Source organism: Leiobunum rupestre, chromosome 9, assembly GCF_980474605.1.
Source record: "Leiobunum rupestre chromosome 9, qqLeiRupe1.1.hap1, whole genome shotgun sequence".
NCBI classification, from domain to species: Eukaryota; Metazoa; Arthropoda; class Arachnida; order Opiliones; family Sclerosomatidae; genus Leiobunum; species Leiobunum rupestre.
This window is the reverse complement of record NC_143392.1, coordinates 51,394,784-51,416,378: the sequence shown is the minus strand read 5'-3', so window position 1 is coordinate 51,416,378 and position 21,595 is coordinate 51,394,784.

The window sequence follows — 21,595 nt, the reverse complement described above, 5'->3', positions numbered from 1 at the left end:
CAAATATAATACTCCAGCATTCCCCCTGTAGCAAATCGGAGTCGGGTCGATTTTGGTGGCAGACGATATTCGAGGAGTCGGGTGGAATAATTTCGTTTTTTTCTTCCAGTAACAATTTTAATTTTAGGAGAGCGTTTGATTTTAGCAAATCGGACTGAAACAATCCACTTAACTATCGTTTGATCGAATTGGTGAAATAACTAGTGAAACAGAGTCTATTTAAAACCGAGAAATATAGCTTTATTTTTGAGGACTTTTATTTTTTACAAGATGAACGCTTTGGCGTACGAAAAGCCAAAGCTTTAGTTTTCTCCGATTTTCTGTGGTTCTTTTTCATTGAATGCCCGAAGATACCGTTTAAACCCCGCTCCCCCCAAGTGGTAACACTTAACACGTGTCTTGGGCCTTCTAGAAAAGAAGCATCCGCGAACAATGCAGGGTCCCCGGTCCTATCTGGCAGCCATAACAAGGGCTTGTCGAACTCGAAAACGTGTACCAATACATCATTAACAACAGAAAAACAAGTTTAAAAATACCAAATACTTTTTAAGAAAACCTTTTATTTTCATCTTTTTACATTTAGTTTTGAAACTTTTAATTCTTATTTTTAACATTCCACATAGTTTTCACAGTTTCTTAACACGTCGTATGTTCAACTTCTGCCGACTCTAAATTTTCGTCGTATGTACTCTGAAACATCGGTGGGCCGACTTGGTAATAAGTCTTATTTTCGATCCAAAAATTACTAAAAGGTGTTAGAACCAGACGAGTGGTGTTTAAGAATTAAAGAAAAATAAGTCAGTCGAAAGCTGTGAAGAGAAAGATTTTTCAGGGTCAGTTTAAAAAGTAAAGATCTTTTCTCAAATTACCAAATTCAAATAAATGATTTTTTCAACATTTGCTTCCATCGTAACAACACCAAATTTTCGTAATAAATAGTCAAACACAGTTTTACTGTAATACAAAAATTTACCTAAAAATTGTTATACATCTTTCGAAAATAAGGTTTTTTTTAACTTCTGGAAACAATGCAGACTTTTAAAATCGGTATTTAAATGTCCCTTTAATGAATTGATAATTTAGGTGTCAGTACGCAACTACAATATGTGACGTAACGTTTCAGCGACGTCCTTCTCGTAACATTCAGAAACGCTTTAACAAACACCCTCTCCCCCTTACTGCGTAATTTGACTGATTTCAGCCAATAATAGAGAGGTGAATTCTGGGTCCGAAAATATGTATGGGGAACATTTAAGAGTTCGAGCACAATCCTACATTAGTTTCCTTTACACGTCTTCTGGTCGTTTACCACTGCAGTGTAATTAATGAATAACAAATCAAGAACGATGTACAGGGTCACTAAGCTGTTTGAAACCAATAGCTTCTATGGAATAGTTCTATTATACAGGGTGTCTTAATTTGGTAGGCCCAGGAATTTTTCTCAAAAACTATACTATCTAGAAATGTGAAATTTTAAGTATGTACTCTCTCGTTGGAGATCGTTGTTATTTGTGAATTTCAGAAAAATCATGAAATATTTCACGGTTTTAGAATTTGTAGTTTTAGAACGCTAGGTAGTAGACGAAAAGTTTCTATGAGTACGTTGTAGAGCATTCTCGAAAACCTTTAATGGAGTTGATACGGATAATAAGAAAACTAAACGAAACAACAGTATAAAACTATGTACAGATAAGAACAGGTGAATTGGGTTATCTAAAGAGATTAAGCGGGAAATAGTACAACAAACTATACAAAAACATAAAACTAATTCAGATATTTACAAGGGGGAAATGGGGAATGGACTAGAAGGTCCAGCCCCGAAACTTGTCCAAACGTGATTTAAAATAACCAACCGAGGATTTAGTTTTGAAGGCAGAGGGGAGCTCATTCCAGTGGTTAATAATACGTTGAGTGAAAAAGACCCGTCTGGAAAACAGCTGCACCTGATTTTGTACAGGGTTGGTGCTTTTCGACCAGACCACTTAATTGTAAATAACTGGTCGGCCGTCAAGTCATAGAAACCATGAACAATCTTGAAAGTTTCAATGATGTCAGTTGTTGAACAAATGGTACAATTTTGATATTGTTATGGTATCTAATATTTTTATGTTATCCGGAAAAACAAATAGTAAATTAATAACGATTGAATAAATCCTAACCGTATTTTTCTCTTCATCATTCCATACGCATCAAATAAAATAAAAACAACTACATTTTATTATAATATTAATATCCCATATGAGCTATTGGTTTCAAATATCTAAGCGACCTTAAATAAATTTAATTTGCTTTTATTATAAACCTTAAAACGATCGATCAGACATTTAAAAAAATCTCGTTTTTTCACCGTAATATCCACAGCACATACTTAATCCACGAAAAAATCCTGCAATAATTTAGTATTTTTTAAGTTTGGGCATATTTGATAAATCCTCAAAATTCTAACTACTTCCTTAAAATCAAAAGAAAAATCCACAAATCCATGAAATTCTCGAAACAAATCCAGAAATGCCCATCAAATACAAATACGTAAGATTATCTTACAAATGAGGGCTTAAATGATTTGAGATTAGCCAAAATCTTTCCTGGAAACTTTTAAATAACTTAAAATGTTATTACAGGGAGCACAAAAACTGAAATATTGAGGATGAAAACCATATGTTACTTGTTTAAGCAAACCACCGAAAAAGGGCGTTACTGAGCGGGGGAGTCAGTCGTCGTGGTGGCGGAATAGTCGCCATGAAGAAAGTCTTGACTGTTGAAATGACGATTAACTTCATTACTAATTATGCTCGTAAATAAAAAAATATCTTAATATCGAAGTACTTATTTCTGTATTACATTTAAGAAACAAGGCAGCAAAACATTACTTGGTGGCAGAAGTGGGATGCTGTATATTGTGCTAAGCATATGGAAATTCGCCGACTATATTACCCTATTTTTAGCCTTGGTGACGTACTTTTATTAATAAATGCTATCATTATAACTATATAAGTTTTCATCATGTTTAATGGATAGCAAATTCCTGCTACTATGCAGGACAGGACACAGCGATAATTTAAATGTATTCGGTTTGGCTCATTCAATAAAATTCATACCTGTTTGGCCATTGGAAGACATTTTAGAGCCTGTGGGAGTTTGAACAAATTTGCGGCCGAGTGTCAGACAATACTGGTGTTGGATATACCGCCAAATGTAAGTGGTGCACAGCATGTAGATACTTTAGCAGGAAAAGCAACAGATGCTGATGACGTTTACCTCAACCTATACGCTGTGGAAACCTTCATAGACATTGGAGAAATTGACATGCAGTGGATGGCTCTGCGCAGGATGATTTTATATGAAGGGCCCCATGATTGATCTTGGCAAATACTCCTGTCACTTTAAAGATTGACACTGGGGCACAAGTGAACGTCAAACCTTATTCAGTTTATCTAGGTATTACTGACCTACAGCCTCTCGAGAAGGCGTAACATACCATTCGTGCATATTCTGGCCATGACGTTGAATTTCTATGAATGTTCGCCGTGGCTCAAAGACAGTATCAAAAGCCACGTAGTTCTTAAATGTTAGGAGAAAGTGCAATATGCCGATTTTAAGTGATTGGGCCCCCCGTCAACTTGGCTTAATTATTAGATTACCGAAAAACCTGGACCTAGTGAAAGAATAGTTCAGGCAAAAACCACAAGCACGATATGAAGACTTGACACCACAGCAAATTATAATGCAGTATCAGTATGTCTTTAAAACCATTGGTAAAGGGCCTATTAAATATAACATACACCTTAAACCGGATCCATTCCATCCGCAACACATGCTCGTCCAATTCCGATCCACTTGAAAGAGAAAGTGAGGCGAGAATTGAATCGTATATTGAAATTGAAAGTTATAGCTTTGGTGAAAACGCCAACTCCATGAGTGCACCCCATAGCGATTGATAATAAACCAAACATTAATCACGTATTATAACGACAATATTGTAGAAAGCAGACGAAATAGGAGATTTTTGCTAAACTGGGTGTTTACAGTACTGGATTCCCAACATGCATTCTGGCAAATAGAGTTCGATGATTAAAGCTCTTATCTTTGTACCTTCGCCATACTATTTGGATGTTACCGATATATACGACTCCCATATGGGATAAAGTTTGCATCATAAATATTTCAGCGCACAATGGATGTTATTTTTGGAGGTATAATCAAAACAGAAATATCAACCTATCATACTGATGACTTTCTATTGAATGGCGTAAATAAACAGGAACACCAAAAGATATTGTTAGCGCTATTACAAGGGGCGAGAGAAAAGGGGCGTACTTTTAATACTGAATTAATGCAATTAGCAGTACCCTCAATTACATACATTGGACATATTAAATCTGATCCTGCTCAAGTTAAAGCCATTACCACCGTGCCCCCTCCTAAGGACCGTAAAGAACTAATTGGGTTTCTAGGAATGGTTAATTACCTAGCAAAATTTACACCAGAATATTCAGAGTGTACAGTATGATTACGTCACTTAGTTAGTTTTTTGTCTATCGGTACTTTTGAACCGCTAAGGGTCATTTATGAATACAATTTCAAGTGGTATACGACGCGCTTTTTTCGTTTTGTAATGTATTTTCTTGTCGGCTTTAAATATGTGATACATTTTCATCAAAGTGGTTACGGTGGTTTTATTTATTTTGAGATATGCGCTGTTTTTGGTTTTTACCTCTCCGAGGGGACAAAGTCCCCTAGGAGGGGTTATACAACGACCGTGTCTGTCTGTGGGTGGGTCTGTGGGTGGGTCTGTGGGTGTGTCTGTCTGTCAGGACTGCGAACGCGTTCGCATTTTCGGTGCAAAGTGTAATCACTGCGTTCGCAGTCTCTCAAAGGGTTGGCAAAACCACCGTGTGACGGTGAGCGTTAACGGATGCATTTGCGGTTTCTTTTGGATGGTGTTTTTTCGCTCACCGTCGTGACGGCTTGGTGTTCTACGTTTTTGTAATGTTTATGCGTAGGTTGTGAGTGTTGAATTTGTTGTGTTTGTGTTCTGATGGATGTGCATGTTGAGTCTGTTTTGTTTATATGGGCGTTTTATCTCCAACTTCTTCTTAATGACTTTGGGACGGACCGAGTGCTGAGTGTAATGCTACCTCTCAACGTTCAATGGCAGGGTTTCCACCAGTTGTACACGGTATTCGTCTTAGTATCAATTTGCGATCGCATCGGGCGGGATTTGAACCCGAGACCTCCTGATTGACAGAACCACCGACACTTGTTACGCCTTATTGAAAATTAGACCTTCAGCTTTATCGGAAGCGTATTTAATAGAGTACGAAATTTTGGTTTAATTGAAACAGAATTGAAATTGAAATTATTGCATCGAAGAAATTCTAATTTAGCGTTTCTCTATTGATTAAAAACAAATGCGCCACCCAGGTTTCGAGCCCAGACCATTCGGCTTGGCAGTCGAGCGCTCTACCACAGAACCACCGATAGCTGCTTAGATTCACTGAAATTAAGACAGGCATCGTAAGCATAATAGGTAATAAAGTCTTTTTTTATTAATGAATTTATGAAGGCCTAATCTGGTATTTTTTAAAGGTTAAATCTTGTTTTAGCGCAGTCAGCCGAGATTAGAGGGTTAAAGGGTAGACCCTGTGGGTGGTCCACTTTCTTAACGACCTATATATAGTTCTGTTAATTCAAAGGAGATAATTTAACGTTAATTGCTTTAAGAGCTGGCGGTTAGTAAATTGGCTCTCTGTGCTTTGTTGATGGTAAGGTTTTTGCTTCTTGTAAATACATTTGGTGTGGATATTTTTATATCTACGATTTCTTGGGTGTGCGAGTCATTATATGATATTGGAAATTGGACGGCATTGGTCTTTTTCATGTGGTATGCGTCACAACGTCAACAGGAAGTGAACGAGTCGTCCACTACCAGATATCTACGGTATCTTCATCAAGGGCGAGTGTTGAAATAAAATGAGCGTTAAAGATGCGGCAAGTATTTCGTAAGCGAGTAATTCCAAAAAGCCTCTGTAGATATTTCTTTCATTAAAATTTGCTTCGTATTATATTTAACTGATAAACTTGTTCTGTAAAAGGGTTTAATTCAATTGTGCATTGTTATAGTACGTCTAACTTACTGTTGTAACTACTTAACTTATGATATTCTGAATAAATTAAAATTGGTCGTTTCGTCTCAATTATTTTAATTATAATTAAAATTTTATACCGGGCGGGATAGAAATGGGTTAATATTTTTAACAAATAACTCTAAATTGCGGAGATATATCTTTAAAGGTTATCTCGAGAAATTAATACCACTAGGGACAATTCTTCCGAGGAGAGGTATATTTTGGCTTGCCAACTTGTTACCTCTCCGAGGGGACTATGTCCCCTAGGAGGGGTTATACAATCACCGTGTCTGTGTGTGTGTGTGTGTGGGTGTGTGGGTATGTGTCTGTGTGTGTGTAATGTGTACGCGTTCGCAATTTTGGTGCTAGGCGTAATCACTAAAGTGTGGGAAAACTGCCGTGACGGTGAGCGTTAACGGATGTTAGTTGCGTTTTATGGTATTTTGTTCGTCAACGCTCACTGCCGCGACAGATGAGACTTAGTAGTCATTTTCGTTAAGTTGCTATTGTAATGTTTATGTATAATGTGCATTTGTGACGTGTTGTGTTTTTGTGATGTTTGTGTTGCGATTATAATGTACATGTATATAGTGCTTTTGTCATGTTTGTGTTGCGATTGTAATGGTCATGTATATAGTGCATTTGTGAAATGTCGTGTAGTGATGTTGTTGCATATTGTGCATTTGTGACTTGTTGTGTTTTTGTGAAGTTTGTGTTTCGTATGTATTCTACTTTCCAACGTCTATGTATTGACTTTACGAACGGACCGAATGCTGAGGGTTACGATAAACGCCTCAACGTCCATAAGGCAGGGTTTCCACCAAATGTTCTATTATCAATTTGCGATTTATTGTCGCCGGCCGGTATCGAACCAGGGTCTGTTGCGCGAAGAGATTTACTCTAACACCTCAGCCACCGACGCTTGTTGAGCTTCGGTGTTTTTCAAAAACAGCTTTGGCGAATGTTTTTGTGCCGTTATAAAGTTATTAGCGTCAATTTATTTTACAACATTTTATATATTACAATTAATTAAATATTTTATCTTAATTTTAATCTAAATTATGAACGAGTCAAGGAATTGAACCCGGGTCCTTCGGGTAGGAAACGGACATCCTACCGTTGAGCCATTGACTCTCAAGTGACTTTAATGAAAATACAACATGTCATAGGCAAACTTTTGAAGGAAAAATAGCGATTAAAAAAAGGCCGGTAAAAGTTCAAATCTAAATTTGCTTTTTATATTTGGATGTGGATCTAATAAAATGTTAGGCCTGGGAAAGGACTTATTTTACCTCTGTTGACCTTTGTTTAATGATCCAGATAACGATTTACTTATTTGCCATTTTTTGATATGATTGTTTTTTTTCCAGCTATTCTATTAAATTGTAAAGTGAATTTATAATTTATTATTTTTTAAACGTATTTAATTTTTCCGCGAAATAACTGATTTTTGCAGAAACATTCTATTTGGCTACTTCGTTATTTTTCCAGTTATCTAATCGACTTAAAATTTGTGATATAATTTTATTTTAGCGGCGAAGCGAATTATTAATGGTAAGATGTTTTTATTGAAGTTGGCTTGATTTTCAAGTATTTGAATTAATGCGCTGCTTGATTGCGGTGAAGAGTCACGCTGCGGCGATGATGGAGGAACTGAGCTTTGGCGTCGTTGAGCGTGGTAACGACCAGAAAAGTTGTTTGTGTGTGCTCGAAAGGTATCTTAGACTGGACGATCTCCATGGACTTGTTTCTGGGCTTGAAGATCTCGTCGGCCTTGCGAGCAGAATGGATAGATATCGACTACCAGCCAACGTTGTATCATCTTGTTTTTAATATAATATGTATCTGGGTTTTACGCAAAGGAAGGGTCGTATGTTATTTTTACTGATCGAGATAATGTTGATTTTTGTCTATTCTTTTAACTTATATTTTTATCTTTGGTTTTTTAGCTTATTTTTTTCCACGAAAACGTCTAGTTTTGGAGGAGGTTTTATAGTGTGTAGGTCGTGTTGTTGAGCTTATCCGGTTTCATGATAATAACGTCGAAAATTCCTGTTTGTTACGGTCATTTATTGATATACGAGCTGTGGTTTAGTCAAGTGGCTTTCTGTGCTTTGTGAGGGTAAGTTTTTCGCTTCTTCTTAATACATGTTTTATTGGTGTGGATATTTGGACATCTACGATTTCTAATGCAGTCATTGATTTCCTGGGTGTGCGACAAGGCTTACCTGTCGTTTAGTAAAGTGAAAGTTGAAAAAGTTCTAACTGGTATAGAAGATTATTTATTTTTGCTGAGTATTTTATATCTTTCAAGGTTAGTAAATAAAAAATAACTAAAACCAGACTACCTTATAAAATACATAACACATAAAATTATATTTTTAATACAACCCTAGCCTTTATTATCTATTTGTAACGCTGTTAATATTTAAAACTAAAATTGTCTATACGCGGGCCTTAGTATCAGCAGCCGGATCTTAGTAGACGATGCCTTGCTCAAACATACTGAATTCCCATGAGCCTCTATAGCGAAAATCTTTTGTAGAACCACCTATTGTGCATTGTTTAAGTTAGTCCAACTCGCTGTTGTTACTACTTAATTTATAATATTCTGAATGAATTAAACTCGGTTGTTTCGTCTCAATTATTTAAATTAAAATTAAAATTTTATAGCGGGCAAGGATTGAACGAAGATTACGTTTTTAGTAAATAAATCTGAATTGCGGAGATATCTTTAAGGGTCGTCTCGAGAAATTAATACCACTAGGGACCATTCTTCCGAGGAGAGGTATATTTTGGCTTGCTAACTTGTTTCTATTACAATTTCCATTACCGTGGGTATATGGATTGATATTTTCTTGATTTCTAAGAATTTTAATAACCTTGTTGTTTGATTGGGTTACTATTATATATGTTTTATTGCATTAACGTGTAACTTGGTGTGGGTATTATTATATATTAATTTGATTGTTTAAGACCTAAAATACAATGGGTTGGTTTTTGTCTATAAAATAGTGTATCGCACGTATATTTTACGTTGAGTTACCATTCTAATTATTTTAAATTTTGTATTTTCTCATTTTGTTGCTTTTTTAATCTAATAACGTTTTGGGTTCAAAGTTGGTTTTTGTTCTATGGATATTAGAAATTTGTTTAAGGGAATATTTTTGGCAATATTTATTATAATTATAAAAAAAAATATTCTACTGGTTGGGATAGCACCGGGATTATGTTTTTTGGAGGACTGAACGCTTTGAATATGGCGAAATATCGTTGAGTGCCATGTCCAGTAGTTAATACGCCCAAGGGCAAATTATTCCGAGAGGAGGTATATTTTGGCAAGCTAGCCAACTTGTTAATTTTAAAACGTTTAAGAAAATTAAAACATGGTTCCTACAAACGGGCTTCGAGTATTTTTTAAAAATAATTAACATTTATCTTAGACCAATGTCGTTCTAACCCATATGGAACAGCTTTTAACAAAGATATTCCTTGTGATAAATTAATGTATATTTCCTAAGCTAACAACAAATTATTATGTGTGACGAAGTATCACTCGTTACTAAATTATGGCAGCTCATACAATAAAGCCTTCCTTGATCATTATAATTCAGACTTGATACAAAAGATAAATGTCTGTTAAAGATCATTGTTAAATTTTTCAGTCATATATTCAGAAACAAGTCATCCTCAGGTACACGCTCAAGTTAACTCAAAGTCGAAACTTTAGACTAAAACGTGTGCTAATAAGCACTTGCATAGATTGCAATGAGTTATAATCTAAGACAGGGATGCTCAAATGTTGATATTTAATTAACGGATATATCGATCTTCTAATTAGTTTTCAATATTAAACCTAAATAACTGAGCTCACTACCTCAAACATTTCTTACTCTCTACTCCCGCGTTTAGAAGTTTGAAATCAGGCTAATAGCCCAGGACAGATACGGTTTGACCCGGAACATTTTCCCATAAAGAGGAAAATTGGTACATAGGTATTTTTTGACCCCAAAAAAATATATACTAAAAGTCCCCACCTCTAGAGCGTGAGCTTCCGACGCCATCTTGGAAAATGGCCGCCTAGCATGCCTGACATCATAAATTTAATGAAAGTGTCCAAAAATGTTAAAAATTGGTACATTATACATTAAGGGCTTTCTGAATAATATTAAATTTGTTTTGGTGTACAACCGTTATTTTTGCTGCCATCTTGGAGAATGGCAGCCAAAAAGGTTTTCCACGTAACTTTCCACTGTATGTTTCAATATGATTGAAAATTAATATATAGTTTCTTCGCGGCTGTGTGAACATAATTACAAAATCTTATGGATCTGCGACCGTTATTTCATCCACCATCTTGGAAAATAGCGGACTGCAATGCCGAATTTGGCCTTCAAAATTGTATGATATAGTCCGATTGTTTTCGAATTTGGTATATTTTTTGTTTATTACGCAGAAAACACTATGACGAAATCTTAAAGGTATCTGACGGTTACTTCGTTCGCCATCTTGGAAAATGGCCACCTGGAAAATATTCAACTTGTTGATAGCATTCTTATAACTATTTCGAATCACTTTAGGGTTAGTTTGTTAGCTTTTAAAATCTGGAAAATGAAAACAAATGATACACATATAACACATTTATTTCTAGAAAACATTTTATTAGGAAATGCCCAAAACTGTTTAATTAACTGTATAATAAGCACATGATGTTTTCTTTGGTTTGTAGGCACCATTTGGCGATGTATCGTTTTTCATCATTTTGGATTCAAACTGTCGATGGGCTCTCCTTTATCTTTACAGGCCGCGTGTTTTCATTTAATGGAGAACGTTCTATATCCCCGGGTCCTAGCAGTAAAGGGCCCATGAGGTACTGATTGGGGACCCTAGGTCAAGGAGGGGGAGAAAGTCAACAACATTTTGAAAACGTTAGTGGAGCCCGGGGTCTAAAACCTTTGCCCCGGGCCCAAAAAAAACTTAACACGGCTCGGGAGGTAGTATAAAGAGGTTCATGGGGTGCCTTATAGGAGTACACCGATATTAATAGAGGAACACGGTACACGACGTTACAGGAATCAGCTAGGTTACTGATATGAGTACGAGTTCTAAATCAGTCTAAAAGGTTTCATAGAGGAGTCTATATTAGTACTTCGAAATTTTAGAGTATAGGCGTTATACTATCTAATAAATCGGTTCTAAAGGATCAACTGTGTTTCTTATAGTGGTACACAGTTATTTTTGGATATACAAAACCATTAATATATCAGTTATTAAATTTATGGCTTTACGAATTATACGATCAATGCAACTATGTGGGACCCGGTCAAAGGTCGGGCTCCCCAGCTACTTCCTAATATTTACAAATCGCATATGATAAATCTCGTCGTCTTCTTCAATCAAATATTTCTAAGGGTTACTTCTGATCATTTCACACATTGCAGAGCAAACGAGACCAGATCTATTGCAAACGAAGTTTTTAAGGCAAGTCGCTCTACAGTTACACGAAATGTGTGTGAATATGTGTGTGTACGTGTTTTAAAGGCAAACGCTCATTCGTAAAGTGGTAATTTCAAAGTAATCAGAAAACGTTTACTTCCACCAGAATGGTTAGTTAGCAAAATATTAATCATGTAACGGCTAATAGATTTTAATATCTATATAAATAAACCGGTGTGTTTTAATTTCAAAATGTCTTGCTATAGAGAGATGGGCAACGACATTTATTATTATTTGGGATTAGGACTGTACGAGCTGTAGTAACTGATAAACATTTAATTAAGTATTTTAAGAATATTTAAATAGTTTTAGGCATTTCCTAATTAATTGTGTTGTATTATTATTATTAAATGTGTTATATTATTTATATATACATATACATTTATATCAACGCTTTTAATTTTCCATATTTTAAAAGGTAAGAATCTAACCCTAAAGTGATTCGAAATAGTTGTAAAAATGCTATCAACAAGGTGAGTATTTACGAGACGGCCATTTTCCAAGAGGGCAGACGAAGTAACCGTCAGATACCTTTAAGATTTTGTAATAGTGTTCTCATCGTCATAATAAAAAAATGTACCAAATTTGAAAACAATCGGACTATATCATACAATTTTGAAGGCCAAATTCGGCATTGTAGTCCGCAATTTTCCAAGATGGTGGACAAAATAACGGTCGCAGATCCATAAGATTTTGTACTTATGTTCACACAGCCGCAAATAAACTATATACCAATTTTCAATCATATTGAAACATACAGTGGAAAGTTACGTGGAAAACCTTTTTGGCTGCCATTTTCCAAGATGGCGGCCGAAATAACGGTTGTACACCAAAAAAAATTATAATATTATTCAGAAAGCCCTAAATGTACCAATTTTTAACATTTTTGAACACTTTTATTAAATTTATGATGTCAGGCATGCTTGGCGGCCATTTTCCAAGATGGCGTCGGAATCTAACGCTCTAGAGGTGGGTACTTTTAGTATATTTTTTTTGGGGTCAAAAACTACCTATGTACCAATTTTAATCTTTAGGGGAAAATGTTCAGGGTCAAGCCCTTTTTTAGTCTATCTGTCCTGGGCTTTAAGGCGCCGAAAGCGTTATCTGGCGAAAACTAGTGATTTAATTTTCCTGAATGCTTCGGGACTCCAATTCATGGAGGGTTTTCTGATTTTCATATATAATTAAGGTAAATATATTGTTTATACTTATTCTTTATTTTTCATATTATTTAATCCTAAAACACCTTATAATTTTCAAAATTGCATTATGGAATGTGTTTTAAGCTTCCTGTTAAAAATATGATATTATAATTAGGCCTTAGCATAGAGAGACACGTGGATCATGGAAGGTTTTCTGAATTTCATATTTAACTAAGGTAAATATATTATTTATACTTATTCTTTATTTTTCATATTATTTAATCCTAAATCACCTTATAATTTTCAAAATTGTATTTTGGAATGTGTTTTAAGCTTCCTGTTAAAAATATGATAATATTATTAGGCCTTAGCGTAGATAGACACGTGGATTTTTTATCTATATAATCTTGGTTTTAAATTACAATTTTAAAATATATAAATTAAATTAAAAAAGATGGGAAGCTTTTGTGGTATTTATATTTCAAATTAATTTTAACAAATTGTATATAAAGTACAGTAGTACTCTTTATAACATACAGGTGGCGCATAGATAGCTAAGTTTGGAACAGTGTTGGCAGGCAGTAGAAAATAAGGGGACCTAATCGCTAGCATGTACGAAGGTACAGGGAGTTCCAACCTGTGTAGATTCTATAAACCGTCGTTTAGACTAGGCGAGCTTCGGGAGAGGCTGCTTAAGCCCCAGTCCCGCGTTCGGAGAATTCAAAATTTCCAAATCGCGTTCGCTGCGCCATCACGGATAAATTTGTAAAAATATTGGCCAAATTTATTATTCGATCTTGCCGATCGCGTGAGCCCAAGTTAGACTGGAGGAAAGTATCCAGTTCTGAAAAATCGGTAAGTTAAAATGTTGTTTTATTTTTAAAAATTACTTTTCCTAATGAAATATGGCTTGGACATTTCTGTTATCTTGTTTCATTTGATATTTAAGCTTAGAACTATGGATGTGTTTGGAATCCTAACACAAGCGTAAACATTAGTTTAAATTGACCCAGGTGGCCTGAAAATAACATTTACTTCATTTTATCGGATCAAAAGATGTCTTGCTACATAAAGAAATGTCAAAATAGAAGTTAAAAGTTCCAGGCTAAAAATGAAGTACACCTAGAACAAGGGCGAAATAAAGTTGAAAGGCCATTTAATCCTTTCGGAACGAAAACTCAGTTATTCCATAAACAATTTGAAACCAAGTACATAGTTTCTAATTACGAACACATAGTTAATGGAGGAGTAGTCACTTTACCTCGAGGACAATGGGATATATTACCTGACGCGATTCCTACGCTTGAACCATTTCCACAAGACGACAGTGATAAAACTTTATGAGATTTAACTTATTCTCAAACTTTCGGCTAACTTTCCTGTGTTCAGTACCCATAAACGGCTATAACACCTTAGTTCTACTGGGTTTTCATCAGATTAGGAAAAATCAAGCCGCAAATATGGACTTCAACTAAACAAAGCTCTTAGGTGCGGGAAGTGAAAAATGTGATACCAACAGTGATACATTTTTTTCGTAGTATTGACGTCTCAGTGATTGAGAATACTATTGACTGTGAAAATCGTGATCAACTTTTAAATACAGACATCTTGCGAACCAATGCTGACAGTGATGTCTCAATGATTAATAACAAGGACACAGATACGTGCAACAGACTTTCTAATAGGAATGTAGAAGTTATTTCTACTAGCATTGATGAATTTGAAAACATTTTAGATGGTATTTATAGAATTCTTTTACCAACAAGTCAATGGATTCTTATTAAGAACGAAGCTAAAATACAAGTTGTTTGAATTATCACGAACAACAGACATATTATGTATTTTACCCTTTGAAACAATTTGTTATTCAAGAAGCCAATTCTCCGTTCAGGCGCTATGACATTAAAATGATCATCAGATTTCTACCACTAGACTGGTCAAAATTGAAAAAAATTCAATTCCATTGTTATACTGTCGACGACACCCCAAAAATTCTTAAAACGTTTCACGAAATGATGATTTGTAGTGGAGCTAAACCTAAAGAAGAGTTTGTGAAAATAGTATATGCAGAACAGTGCTCTATGGTGCTATTTGAAGACAACGACATTTTTCGTTGAAAAAAAAGAAGCACGTTATGCCAACTCTTGTATTGGTCTAATTCCAGAGCAGATAAATTCAATACTAGAACGTCCTTTTCAAAGAGCCCAAGTTTGTCTTTGAAGTGATTAAACAGAAGAACAGAAATTGCAAAACTTAGGATTTTCTTAAAGCAGAAAAAATCGTCCGAGAAAAAAGTTCAAGAAATGTCCTAGAAACTGGGTAAATTAAGGGAAATAATCAATTACCTGCAAGAAGATCTTGTAAACACTAAATAAAATTATCTCAATCAAATACTGGATTCTTTAGAGTTTTGACCCCTTGAATATAAATATGGTTTTGTTGAGTGAATTAATATTATGTCTGTTTAAAATATTCGCTAAAATAGCTAAGGTGATTGAGTAGACAAGAAAATAAATTATAAAAACTTTTAAGTTAAGCTCTAGCGCCACTAGAAGCCACGCTAGATGGGAGATAGACGAAAATCCCACAATTTTTTTTGTGGCGGTTTGGTTGAACCCTCCTACGGCCCCAAAAATTAATGATAACACAATATAAAATAAGAGATTTATTTTAGTTATTGTTAAGGTCACTAGAAGTAAGGGGGTTAATTTTTGTCATGTTAGGATAATAAATGTGCTTAGTCAACTGACGCTCTCTAATAGCGTGGGGACTCAGAAATGTACGGGGGCTACCCCTATTTTTGTTATTAATGCTAAGAGTGTAAGAGAAGAGGAGGAAAAATTTATTTCTATTTGTACGGATCTGATAATAAGTATAGAGGAGGCCACCCCTTGCACAAAGAAATATTTTATAGCAGCTTCTGAGCTACTAATATTTACTTTATTAATGATTAAGGGGATAAGGCCTATCAAGTTTATTTCGAGACCAAATCAGACTAAGAATCAGGAGGAAGCTCTTAGGGAGATTATTGGCCCTAATAAAACTATTAAAAAGAAAATTAGGGTGGCAGGTTTTATGATTATAAAAGGAGTTATTCTCATCGTTAGGTTATGGGCCTAAAAGCTTAGTTTAGCTTACTTTTAAGTTTTGGTGTTGCTGCACGGTGCTCTTTGAAGGTACATGAGATAACTTGTCTTATTAAACTTACTTTTTCTTTTTCTTTTTACCACCCAAACCCAAGAAAAAGGAAAATTAGGTTTTATTATACTTATATTATATTATTGTTAGGCGGTTCAGTTAGGTATTCTTTTGAGAGGCTATTGTTTTGTTTGAGTTACTGGATAGATTAATTTAAGCTAAAATCTTTTATAGTTGCTTTAAAGTTTTATACGTCTTTTGATAGATTTTGAAGGTAGAAATATTATTTATGTTTATCTAATTTTTTTATATATAGATTAAAGTGAATTAGCCAGCTAAAAGCGTGCCAGCCGCTGCGGTTATACGCAAGGTTTATATAAAGTTTGTTTATGCGCATTTTGGCTATAATTTTTAAAACAAAATTTGGGTTAACTAGTGAAATAGTATCTTTTAATAAATTTTATGGTTTGTTGGATGAGAAGTTAGGGTAAAGACTAGGATTAGATACCCTTCTATGCTAGCTTATATTGTTTTAAGGAATAATTTTAAAATTAAAGTATTTGGCGGTGTTTTATCCTCCTAGAGGAACTTGTCCTGTAATCGATGTACCCCGATAAATCTTACCTTGGTTTTTATTAAGTAATTGAGTTTATATACCGTTGTTGTTAGATTACTTAGCTAAATAAATTGTTAGTTTTCGTTATAGATAGTTTGGTTTTGTTACTTCAAATCAAGGTGTAGTTTATGCTAGGGTAGAGATGTGTTACTTTATTTAAGATTTGGATCGTGAATTGAATTTTTATGTGAAAAAGGATTTATTAATAAATTTTTTATTAATAAGATGAGTTGAATCAGGCTCTAGAACATGTACATATCGCCAGTCACTCTAATTTTAATATTAGATAAGTCGTAACAAAGTAGATGTAAGGGAACTTGCATCTAGAGGTTAGAGTAGAGCTTTAAAGCGATTTATTTACATTAAATAGTTCTTTGTAAAACGGAGTGCTCTTATGAATATTTTTTAGTTGGAATATTAGGGGGAATTTGGTTGAATAAGCTAATTATTTTTTTTTTGTTTTATTAATTTTTTTTGAAAAAGTTAGATAAGTGTGAACTGTGAAGGTATTGAAAGATTTAGTTAAAAGTAAAATTTTTTGTACCTTTTGTCTCAGGGTAGATTAAAATTTTAGATATATTTTAGTTTCCCGAATTAGAATGAGTTAGGTACTTAAGTATTAATTGTGACAAAATTAATAGAATAAGTATTTAGTAGTGAGATGCTATACGAATTTTAGGTTATCTGGTTTCTTTAGAAATTAAAAAGGTAGGTGTTATTCAGCTATAAAGAATAGCAAAAAGTTTGTTAGGGTTAAGCTTAGCATATGATTTTTTGTTAGGGGTAGTTAGTGAGGCTTAATAGTGGCTTGTTGTTTAATAACATTTTTTTGTTAAGAATTGAAGGGTTATAAAGAGAAGATTTTAGTTTTAAAAAATTGTTCACAATGATTTAATTAGTAGAGATAAGAGCTGGTTATTTTTTGGTTAAGTTTTAGTTGAATTAGTTTGGATTTAAGTTTAATAGAGGAACTCGGCAATCATTTACCTTAACTGTTTATCAAAAACATTTCTTTAAGAATGGTTATTTAAAGTAAATTCTGCCCCCTGGTTGTACTAAAGGGCCGCAGTAGCCTGACTGTGCTAAGGTAGCATAATCATTTGGTTTTTAATTGAGATCTGGTATGAAGGGATAAATAGGGTATGTCTATCTTTTTTAAATATTTTGAATTTAAATTTTTAGTAAAAATGCTAGAATTAGTCTATGGGACGATAAGACCCTATAAAGCCTAATTTTTTTAGTTTGAAATTTTTTTCTAGTTTTATAGCTAAGCTAATTATACTGGGGCGGTAGCTAATAAACTTAGTTTAGTTAAAATTAATGAAGATCCATTTTTGGTGAAGTAGGACTAAGTTACTTTAGGGATAACAGGATAATATACTTTTGGAGTTCTAATCGAAGAGTATGTTTGTTACCTCGATGTTGAATTAATTAAACTGTAAGGTGAAGAAGCTTTACTAGTTAGTCTGTTCGACTATTAAAAAATTACATGATTTGAGTTCAAACCGGTTTAAGCCAGGTTGGTTCAATGTTGCGTAGAAAATGCTAAAAAAAGCAGCAATGGATTCCGCTAGAAAACATATTGGTTGTTAAAATGCTCAGAATCAAATCACCTAAAGCTTATAGACATTTGCGAGATGAACTACCACAAGAGAAAACCATCTTACGTTTGTTACGAGGCAGTCCATGCAGTATCAGTCTTAATGATTTCGCATTGAAAGCTATTCAAAAAGAAATGGAAGGTAAGGACGGTAAAAGCCGAATGGGGTGCATTGCCTTTGAGGAAAGGAATTAAAAGGAAAGTATATCTTTCAACAAGGAAAACATATGTTCGATTAATTTTGTGGACTTCGGAGATGAGGCTTGGGTTGAAGGTGTCACTAAACTGGCAGATCACAAACTGGTATTCATGTACAAATCATTCAATGCTAATTAGGCACAGCCAGTGGCTATTTTTGGTTCGAGAAAAGCTGCACCTTCATCAATTTTGGGAAAATTATTGTTATCTGTGATAATTCAATTGGAAGACCATGGCTGTGAAGTGGTAATTATTTATATCAATAAACTAAATTGATTTGAATAGAAATTGAATATCAATGGTAATTATAGCCGTTTTTAAAAACTAAAAACTAAACAACCTTTGCGCCCTTTAAAATATTTACTGAAAACTAGTCTCACAAAAGAATACATAGCCTACTATTTGAAAGAGATCTAGCAACTTTATATTTAGTCTCTGGTCTGGCGCGGTTATCTCTCTTCGAATTTTTTTATTCGGAATTGTAACGTGTGGGTCAAATTCAGTCCGCTCGTTCACCTGACTAAACAGGGCGAGATATATGTAACGACCACGCCAACGGGGGGATACGTAGGGACAGGGGTTGGGACACCCGTGGCGGAAGTATTCCAACCACCTGTTAATATCTCTTCTATTAACTCGCCCGTTAATTAAATCGCCTCACTCGGTTCTGGAGTGGATAAATTTAAAATTTCGATGACGTATTTTCAACCCCCTGTCCCACTCCTTGTTTTTACTCTCTTTAAACGTTATACCGTACTGACACACTTTTCGGTCTTATATCAATGTTAGGATTTCATGGTCCAAATAATATAAGAGGAGCCAGGTTCGATCCCAGCTTGTGGCACTGGGTGAAAACTCCAAACCACTCTTTCTGCGTTGAGTTCTCTCCCCATTGGTTTAAGGGGTTTTCCACCGAGTTCTTCGGTTTCCCCTTCCATAAAAACTTGATGCGGTTAACGGTAATAGTAAGTGTAGGGAGCTGTTGGCTCGCGTAGCATGAAGGGCTTGCCACCAGGGTGGTGGCAAGCCGTACGCATTGTAACCCGGCCTCCTGTGTAAGGCATTATAAGTCACTAGATGACTTTGGCCTAAGGTGGTGGCTTGGGTATTAGAATGATAAAATTAGCGAATAAGTAGATTAGTCCATTAAGAAAAGGGATAATAAAGCTAAACCTTAAACAAATTTGAAGAAATTTAAAAACTTACTAATAGCCCGTACCAATAGGTCTTCGAGCAAACAAAAAGACGCGAAACTCGGACCAAATAGATGTTCGAGTGAAAACTAAATTAAATTAAATAAAATAGCCAGAAATTCCAACGGTAGACCGGTTTCGTCCTATTTGGGACTCGTCAGTACCATGCGGGAAATCTGGTTCGCGACTATAACACCGAATTAACTAAGCCTAAAATTAATAATTTCACAATGAGTTGTTTAGCAACGGATAGCCGAAAACGGGGAGAGTGGTGGAGATTAGTATATATGCAATGTTATTGGGTATAAGCCTAGCTGATTATTATTATAATTATAATAATAATAATAATAATAATTATTATTATTCTTATTATTATTATTATTATTATTATTAAAAAAAACAATCTATAAATTTTTTCTGACCTTTAAATTGCTTCGTTCATTGTAGTTAAATACTGCATCAAATTACAAAGTTAGTACAATGGTTAACTTATATAATAATAAAAATGAAGTCAGAAGTACGTAATATCCTGAATAAATAAACGTTTGGAAAGATACCAGCCTGTTTACCTCATGATTTTCGGAATAAACACCACGCCTCTTACCTTTTCGAGCTAAATTGAAGACACACATCTACATAGGCTCTTCCTCTCTCACCCTATGTAAAGGAGAATATCTTATATATAATAATCAAAGTTTGTGTGTTTGGTTGTTTGTGGCTTCCGTGGACCGATCGTTCGCTCTCTCTTGAACCCTGTACCCTACGTTTCCGCCCTCCCGCAGTCGCTAATCCCTCCCAAGCTAGGGGGGGGGAGTTTTTCTTTTCGCGTACCGTATTATTTTCGGTATTCTTTCGCTCTTTTTGCTACGTGTTTTTCTTTGCTACGCGTGTCACGTTTTTGTTACGGTGACATTTTGCTAGGCGTGTTACGAGAACTTTTTGCTATGCGTGTAACGTTTTTGCTACGAGAACCTTTTGCTACGCGTGTTACGTTTTTGCTACGTGGTTTTTTCCTATGCGTGTTACGTTTTTGCTACGCGTGTTACGTATTGTCTACGAGTTACATTTTTGCTATGATGAATTTTTGCTACGCCTTTTGCATTTTTGCGACGATGAATTTTTGCTACGCCTTTTACATTTTTGCTACGATGACTTTTTGCTATGCGTGTTACGTTTTTGTTACGAGAATTTATTGCTACGCGTGTTACGTTTTTACTACGTTCGTTACGTTTTTGCTACGATGACTTTTTGCTACGCGTGTTACGTTTTTGTTACGAGAACTTTTTGCTACGCGTGTTACGTTTTTGTTACGAGAACTTTTTGCTACGCGTGTTACGTTTTGTTACGAGAACTTTTTGCTACGCGTGTTACGTTTTTGTTACGAGAACTTTTTGTTACGCGTGTTACGTTTTTGTTACGAGAACTTTTTGCTACGCGTGTTACGTTTTGTTATGAGAACTTTTTGCTACGCGTGTTACGTTTTTGTTACGAGAACTTTTTGCTACGCGTGTTACGTTTTTGTTACGAGAACGTTTTGCTACGCGTGTTACGTTTTTGCTTCGATGACTTTTTGCTACGCGTGTTACGTTTTTGTTACGAGAAATTTTTGCTACGCGTGTTACGTTTTTGTTACGAGAACTTTTTGTTACGCGTGTTACGTTTTTGTTACGAGAACTTTTTGCTACGCGTGTTACGTTTTTGTTACGAGAACTTTTTGCTACGCGTGTTACGTTTTTGTTACGAGAACTTTTTGCTACGCGTGTTACGTTTTTGCTTCGATGACTTTTTGCTACGCGTGTTACGTTTTTGTTACGAGAAATTTTTGCTACGCGTGTTACGTTTTTGTTACGAGAACTTTTTGCTACGCGTGTTACGTTTTTGTTACGAGAACTTTTTGCTACGCGTGTTACGTTTTTGCTACGAGGGTTTTTTGCTACGCGTGTTACGTATTGTCTAAGATGACTTTTTGCTACGCGTGTTACGATTTTGCTACGAGTTTTTTTGCTACGCGTGTTACGTTTTTGCTACGCGTGGTACGTTTTTGCTACGATGAATTTTTGCTACGCGTGTTACTTTTTGCTACG